The sequence below is a fragment of the Oncorhynchus nerka genome, linkage group LG19, assembly GCF_034236695.1.
Source record: "Oncorhynchus nerka isolate Pitt River linkage group LG19, Oner_Uvic_2.0, whole genome shotgun sequence".
In the NCBI taxonomy this organism is placed as follows: Eukaryota; Metazoa; Chordata; class Actinopteri; order Salmoniformes; family Salmonidae; genus Oncorhynchus; species Oncorhynchus nerka.
In genome coordinates this window covers 38,567,902-38,576,391 of record NC_088414.1, presented here as the reverse complement: position 1 = coordinate 38,576,391, position 8,490 = coordinate 38,567,902, and the positions used below count along the sequence as shown (strand labels likewise).

The 8,490-nt window shown below is 42.8% G+C and overlaps 1 long non-coding RNA gene across 1 annotated transcript; it reads left to right on the top strand.

Moving 5' to 3' along the window:
* Positions 1–2,474: 2,474 nt before the first annotated feature.
* Positions 2,475–7,932, top strand: LOC135562496 (uncharacterized). Its single transcript, XR_010460023.1, has 2 exons — positions 2,475–2,682; positions 5,294–7,932. It is a non-coding gene; the product is annotated as an uncharacterized LOC135562496 (long non-coding RNA).
* Positions 7,933–8,490: the final 558 nt, after the last annotated feature.

Here is an 8,490-nt window from a genome sequence, read left to right as displayed (position 1 = left end):
TTCATCTGTACAAACAATAGTACGCAAGTATAAACACCATGGGACCACGCAGCCATCATACCGCTAAGGAAGAAGAAGCAATCTGTCTCCTAGAGATGAATGTGCGTTGGTGCGACAAGTGCAAATCAATCCCAGAACAGCAGCAAAGGACCTTGTGAAGATGCTGGAGGAAACAGGTACAAAACTATCTATATCCACAGTAAAACGAGTCCTATATCGACATAACCTGGAAGGCCGCTCAGCAAGGAAGAAGCCACTGCTCCAAAACCGCCATAAAAAAGCCAGACTACGGTTTTCAACTGCAGATGGGGACAAAGATTGTAGTTTTTGGAGAAATATCCTCTGGTCTGATGAAACAAAAATAGAACTGTTTTGCCATAATGACCATCATTATGTTTGGAGGAAAAAAGGGGAGGCTTGCAAGCCGAAGAAAACCATCCCAACCGTGAAGAACGGGGGTGGCAGCATCATGTTGTGGGGGTGTTTTGCTGCAGGAGGGACTGGTGCACTTCACAAAATAGATGGCATCATGAGGCAGGAAAATTGTGTGGATATAGTGAAGCAACATCTCAAGACATCAGTCAGGAAGTGAAAGCTTTGGTCGCAAATGAGTCTTCCAAATGGACAATGATCCCAAGCATACTTCCAAAGTTGTGTCAAAATGTTTTAAGGACAACAAAGTCAAGGCCTGCAGACCTGACTCAGTTACACCAGCTCCTTCAGGAGGAATGGGCCAAAATTCACCCAACTTATTGTGGGAAGCTTGTGGAAGGCTACCCAAAATGTTTGACCCAAGTTAAACAATTTAAAGGCAATGCTACCAAATACTAATTGAGTGTATGTAAACTTCTGACCCAAAAAGTGGTGATCTTAACTGACCTAAAACAGGGTCTTGTTACTAGGATTAAATGTCAGGAATTGTGAAAAACTGAGTTTAAATGTATTTGGCTAAGGTGTATGCAAACTTCCGACTTCAACTGTATCTCAAGGCCATCAGACTGCTAAACAGCAATCTCTAACTCAGCGATGCTGCTGCCTGCACTCACATCTAAGGCCACTTTAATAAATGGATGACTAGTCACTTTAAACAATGACACTTTAATAATGTTTACATATCTTACATTACTCATCTCATAAGTATATACTGTACCTTATACCATCTGTGGCACCATGCCTATGCTGCTCATCCATATATTTATATGTACATATTCTTATTCCTCCCTTTAGATTTGTGAATTAGGTAGTTGTTGGGGAATTGTTAGAATACTGTCGGAACCAGAAGCACATGCATTTCGCTACACTGGCATTAACATCTGCTAACCATGTGTATGGGACCAATAAAATTTGATATGATTTACCTGCATTTACATATTCCGTCTAAATAAACATCTTAAACATTCCTGGCTCATACTCAAAGCGGGATTTACTTTCCATTGATGAATACAGATTTCATAACAATAATTCTGCAGACCAACAGGCGGCAAAACGTATTACTTATGGAGCTCGCGCGGATTACGCACGGACATGACAGACATGGAGCTCCGAGACACACGAACTTCAAACACAGGCAAAATTACAATATGGAAATGAAGAAACGTATTTCTCGTCCGTGTGGCAAGTGTTCATGTGCACCTGGACATCGCATCCACTGGGAGGATTGCAAAATGGTAAATTACTGCATTTAAATATGAAACTGAAATGCGTCACAATGCAATTTGACTAAAGATTACCTCGACACGTAATTATCCTTTCGCACAGTAAATACCCATTATACTGGCAAGAGAGGAAAATAACAACAGTATACAATATACATGTAGGATAAATCCATTACTAGATATATGGGGAAACATGAACACTAAACAATTTCTAAGGGTAATTAAATAATGCGCGTTCGTGACGAGAACCAATGAGTCAGCTTTGTCACAGGGGCTGATAGAGGGGGTGAAAGAAGGGTGATGAATGGAGAGAGATAGACTGTGGATTAGGGGTGTATTCACTAGGAACAAAACGGAACCAAATTAAACCTAACGGAATTAAATTAATCCAAACAGAACCAAATAAAACAGAACCACATGAAAGCCAACAGAACCAAACGGAACCAAATAAAACAGAACCACATGAAAGCCAACAGAACCAAACGGAACCAAATGGAAGCAAACAGAACCAAGTGGAAGCAAACGGAATGAAACAGGGATGTTTGCAACTGTTTGCTATGGTGTGTGTAGTGTCTTAACTGAACATAACAGTGTGCACTAATGATTACACCCCAGATTACTGTGCCCCTTAATTGTGTGTGTGTGTGTGTGTGTGTGTGTGTGTGTTCACATTCTTTGCATGTTATGTCCTCTGTGCCAATATTGGTGTGATTTGTGTTTTAACATTATTCTCTCTCTCCTCCTCCATGGTTTTCCTGTTTGGGTGTACTATGGGTGAAGACAACATCCCTCTGTGTACCATTACTTCTGTGTCCCCCCCCCATTTCCACTCCCCCTATCTCCCCCTCCTTTATTTCTCTCTCCCTCTCTCTCGGTCAGAGGAAATTGTATGAAGCGAGGGCAGAAAGCAGGTCACATGACTGCTGTATGTCAGCATCCACGAGGGTCCTGAGGGAGTCCTGGCAGACACAGCTGTGGTTTGGCCATCCTCACAGATGCTTGTCTGACTCTGACACATCTGACTGGGGTAAGTATTAGTCATCATCAAGATGGGATGGAGGGAATGGGGATGTCTGTCTACGCTGACATGTCACATGGTTATTTATCACGGTTTTAGTCCAATCACTGTGTAGTTTTATGCCCAAACCAATATCAGTTGTGTGTTAGAGAGTGAGTGTTTGTATTTATTATTAATTAAACAGTCTCCTATATCCTCTCTCTTTATCTCTTTCTCTCTGCCTTCATCCTGCCTCTTCTCCTTTCCTCCTCTTCTCTCTGCCTCCATCCTCCCTCTTTCCCCCTCCTTCTCTTCTCTCCCCCTCTCTCTCAGCCTTGAACAGTAAGAGTTTATGTGCTGTGTTCTCAATCAGCATTTGATCTCTTACAGTACATGGATGAGAGGACACACACGTATTTTCCTCTCTCCATGTCTCTATCCATCAATTTCTCAATCTATGTAACTACACTGCTCAAAAAAATAAAGGGAACACTAAAATAACACATCCTAGATCTGAATGAATGAAATATTCTTGTTAAATACTTTTTTCTTTACATAGTTGAATGTGCTGACAACAAAATCACACAAAGATCAATCAATGGAAATCAAATTTATCAACCAATGGAGGTCTGAATTTGGAGTCACACTCAAAATTAAAGTGGAAAACCACACTACAGGCTGATCCAACTTTGATGTAATGTCCTTAAAACAAGTCAAAATGAGGCTCAGTAGTGTGTGTGGCCTCCACGTGCCTGTATGACCCTACAACGCCTGGGCATGCTCGTGATGAGATGGCGGATGGTCTCCTGAGGAATCTCCTCCCAGACCTGGTGCAATGTGGCGTTGGTGGATGGAGCGAGACATGATGTCCCAGATGTGCTCAATTGGATTCAGGCCTGGGGAACGGGCGGGCCAGTCCATAGCATCAATGCCTTCCTCTTGCAGGAACTGCTGACACACTCCAGCCACATGAGGTCTAGCATTGTCTTGCATTAGGAGGAACCCAGGGCCAACCGTACCAGCATATGGTCTCACAAGGGGTCTGAGGATCTCATCTCGGTACCTAATGGCAGTCAGGCTACCTCTGGCGAGCACATGGAGGGCTGTGCGACCCCCCAAAGAAATGCCACCCCACACCATGACTAACCTACCCCCAAACCGGTCATGCTGGAGGATGTTGCAGGCAGCAGAACGTTCTCCACGGCGTCTCCAAAACTCTGTCACGTCTGTCACATGTGCTCAGTGTGAACCTGCTTTCATCTGTGAAGAGCACAGGGCACCAGTGGTGAATTTGCCAATCTTGGTGTTCTCTGGCAAATGCCAAACGTCCTGCATGGTGTTGGGCTGTAAGCACGACCCCAACCTGTGGACGCCGGGCCCTCATACCACCCTCATGGAGTCTGTTTCTGACCGTTTGAGCAGACACATGCACATTTGTGGCCTGCTGGAGGTCATTTTGCAGGGCTCTGGCAGTGCTCCTAGGCGGAGGTAGCGGTCCTGCTGCTGGGTTGTTGCCCTCCTACAGCCTCCTCCACGTCTCCTGATGTACTGGCCTGTCTCCTGGTAGCGCCTCCATGCTCTGGACACTACGCTGACAGACACAGCAAACCTTCTTGCCACAGCTCGCATTGATGTGCCATCCTGGATGAGCTGCACTACCTGAGCCACTTGTGTGGGTTGAAGACTCCATCTCATGCTACCACTAGAGTGAAAGCACCGCCAGCATTCAAAAGTGACCAAAACATCAGCCAGGAAGCATAGGAACTGAGAAGTGGTCTGTGGTCACCACCTGCAGAACCACTCCTTTATTGGGGGTGTCTTGCTAATTGCCTATAATTTCCACCTGTTGTCTATTCCATTTGCACAACAGCATGTGAAATGTATTGTCAATCAGTGTTGCTTCCTAAGTGGACAGTTTGATTTCACAGAAGTGTGATTGACTTGGAGTTACATTGTGTTGTTTAAGTGTTCCCTTTATTTTTTTGAGCAGTGTATATGGTATCTCTGACCCTTGATGTCCATAAAGGTGTACCACAGGGGTCGACTTTGGGACCTATTCTCTTCACTATTTATATAAACACCATTGGTCAATCTATTAAAAATGGTAAACTTCATCTATATGTGGATGATAATATTATGTATGTTATTGCCCTGACTGTTGATCTGGTTGTGTCAAAACTAAAGTCTGACTTTATACCTACGCTGGAATCGCTGGAATGATTCAAAACTTGTGCTTCATGCGGGCAAAACAAAATACATGTTGTTTTCAAACTCTCGTAAGAATGTTTCAGATGAACTACATGTTCACTCATGAGATGGTTCTCCAATCCAACGTGTTCCCGCATATAAATACATAGGCATTTGGATTGATATGGATTTGAGGTTTAAAAAAACATATTGATGAGCTGGTTAAGAAGCTAAGGTTTAAAGTTGGCTTTTTCTACATAAACAGATTGTGCCTTTCTCTAAGCAGTCAGAAGCAGATAATTCAGTCAACCTTATTATCTGTTCTTGATTATGGTGATATTATCAAAGTGCAGCTGCTACTACTCTTGAACCTTTGGATGCCATCTAACATAGTGCTCTTCATTTTGTTAATGGTGACAGTTTTGATACTCATCACTGCATCCTGTATCAAAAGGTTGGCTGGATCGCCTCCCGAATGGCGCAGCGGTCTAATGCACTGCAGTGCTTGAGGCGTCACTACAGATCTGGGTTCAATCCCAGGCTGTGTCGCAGCCGGCCACGACCAGGAGACCCATGAGGCAACGCAAAATTGGGCCAGCATCTTCCAGGTTAGGGGAGGGATTGGCCGGCTGGGATGTCCTTGTCCCATCGCTCTCTAGCGACTCCTGTGAGGGCCGGCCACATGCACTTTGACACGGTCGCAGTTGTACGGTGTTTTCTCCGACACATTGGTGTGGCTGGCTTCCAGGTTAAGTGGGCAGTGTGTCAAGAAGCAGTGCGGCTTTGCAGAGTCATGTTTCGGGGGACGCATGGCTCTTGACCTTCGCCTCTCTCTCGAGTCCGTACGGGAGTTGCAGCGATGGGACAAGACTGTAGCTACCAATTGGATATCATGAAATTGGGGGTAAAAAGTTGTCTGGACTTCGCTGAAGACCCGTTGATCTCTACATTACTCCCTTTTTGTATAGACACCTAAGTTGCCTAACCCATTCACGGGATTGGTTAACACTTGAAGTTCCTTGTGTCTCCACCGAGCTAGGTAAATTCACTTTTAGTTTTAATGTACCGTGTTGCTGGAACAAAATTTCTCTGTTCTGGTTCCGTTTGGCAATTTAAGTATGGATTGGAGGAATGTAACTGTTTTTCTGTATGATTTGTAGTGTTTTATTTGTGCTTCCCATGACTATATTTATGTACAGTGGGGCAAAAAAGTATTTAGTCAGCCACCAATTGTGCAAGTTCTCCCACTTAAAAATATGAGAGAGGCCTGTCATTTTCATTATAGGTACACTTCAACTATGACAGACAAAATGAGAAGAAAAAAAATCCAGAAAATCACATTGTAGGATTTTTAATGAATTTATTTGCAAATTATGGAGGAAAATAAGTATTTGGTCACCTACAAACAAACAAGATTTTTGGCTCTCACAGACCTGTAACTTCTTCTTTAAGAAGCTCCTCTGTCCTCCACTCGTTACCTGTATTAATGGCACCTGTTTGAACTTGTTATCAGTATAAAAGACACCTGTCCACAACCTCAAACAGTCACACTCCAAACTCCACTGTGGCCAAGACCAAAGAGCTGTCAAAGGACACCAGAAACAAAATTGTAGACCTGCACCAGGCTGGGAAGACAATAGGTAAGCAATAGGTCTGCAATAGGTAAGCAGCTTGGTTTGAAGAAATCAACTGTGGGAGCAATTATTAGGAAATGGAAGACATTCAAGACCACTGATATTCTCCCTCGATCTGGGGCTCCACGCAAGATCTCACCCCGTGGGGTCAAAATGATCACAAGAACGGTGAGCAAAAATCCCAGAACCACACGGGGGGACCTAGTGAATGACCTGCAGAGAGCTGGGACCAAAGTAACAGCCTACCATCAGTAACACACTACGCCGCCAGGGACTCAAATCCTGCAGTGCCAGACGTGTCCCCCTGCTTAAGCCAGTACATGTTCAGGCCCGTCTGAAGTTTGCTAGAGAGCATTTGGATGATCCAGAAGAAGATTGGGAGAATGTCATATGGTCAGATGAAACCAAAATATAACTTTTTGGTAAAAACTCAACTCGTCGTGTTTGGAGGACAAAGAATGCTGAGTTGCATCCAAAGAACACCATACCTACTGTGAAGCATGGGGGTGGAAACATCATGCGTTGGGGCTGTTTTTCTGCAAAGGGACCAGGACGACTGATCCGTGTAAAGGAAAGAAGGAATGGGGCCATGTATCATGAGATTTTGAGTGAAAACCTCCTTCCATCAGCAAGGGCATTGAAGATTAAACGTGGCTGGGTCTTTCAGCATGACAATGATCCCAAACACACTGCCCGGGCAACGAAGGAGTGGCTTCTTAAGAAGCATTTCAAGGTCCTGGAGTGGCCTAGCCAGTCTCCAGGTCTCAACCCCATAGAAAATCTTTGGAGGGAGTTGAAAGTCCGTGTTGCCCAGCAACAGCCCCAAAACATCACTGCTCTAGAGGAGATCTGCATGGAGGAATGGGCCAAAATATCAGCAACAGTGTGTGAAAACCTTGTGAAGACTTACAGAAAAGGTTTGACCTCTGCCATTGCCAACAAAGGGTATATAACAAAGTATTGAGATAAACTTTTGTTATTGACCAAATACTTATTTTCTACCATAATTTGCAAATATATTCATTAAAAATCCTACAATGTGATTTTCTGGATTTGTTTTTCTCATTTTGTCTGTCATAGTTGAAGTGTACCTATGATGAAAATTACAGGCCTCTCATATTTTTAAGTGGGAGAACTTGCACAATTGGTGGCTGACTAAATACTTTCTTGCCCCACTGTATTTTATTGTGTATATGTCTGGGTATAATGTGTATATTTCTATGTTCTATTATACAGGCCACATTTGTAAAAGAGACCTAGGTCTCAATACGTTTTACCTGTTCAAATAAAGGTGAAATAAAATGTAAAAAAATGTAAAACCAAATATTTGCAACACTCCCAAAAACCAACAGACAAATTACATTTATCCAATATCACTTTATTGTTTTTTTAAAAATCAATCACATTGTTTACTGTGCTTTAAATGTTTACAGATTAAAGTGTGTGTTGAGGTACTGTCTATATATCACATGAGATCCTATCTACCTAAGACATAACTTACTCTATCCAGACGTGGCATCAATGACACACACTGACCTGTTGAGCTAAGCAAACAGCAAGACATTTCATGGCCAAATCATTGCCTAAATGGATTGTGTTGCTCACTGACTTGGTTGAAAGACAATTTTAGATGAGTTTGGAATAATATTTAAAAGATGCTAAATGGGAAAATTTGACTGAAATGGAAATTGATCCTAAAAAATGCTAATATTAGCTCATATTCATTGACTAGTTTATCAAAATAAGACTGTTTTCACATACACTTGTTTTACAAATATCAAACTATGTAAAAATATGCCTTTATGCAGCAATATAGCCATTGTGTTGCATTGAGAGAGAGAGAGGAAAAATCTAAATTGCATACTCTTCTCATCTTCCTCTCAAAACTCATTGGAGGAAATGATCCGGGATCTCACGCTCTCTCATCCAATGGCTTTTGAGAAGTAAACGAGCAGAGAGGATGCGAAGGAGTACGCAATTGAGATCTTTACAGAGGGAGAAAGAGAGCTATGTCTAA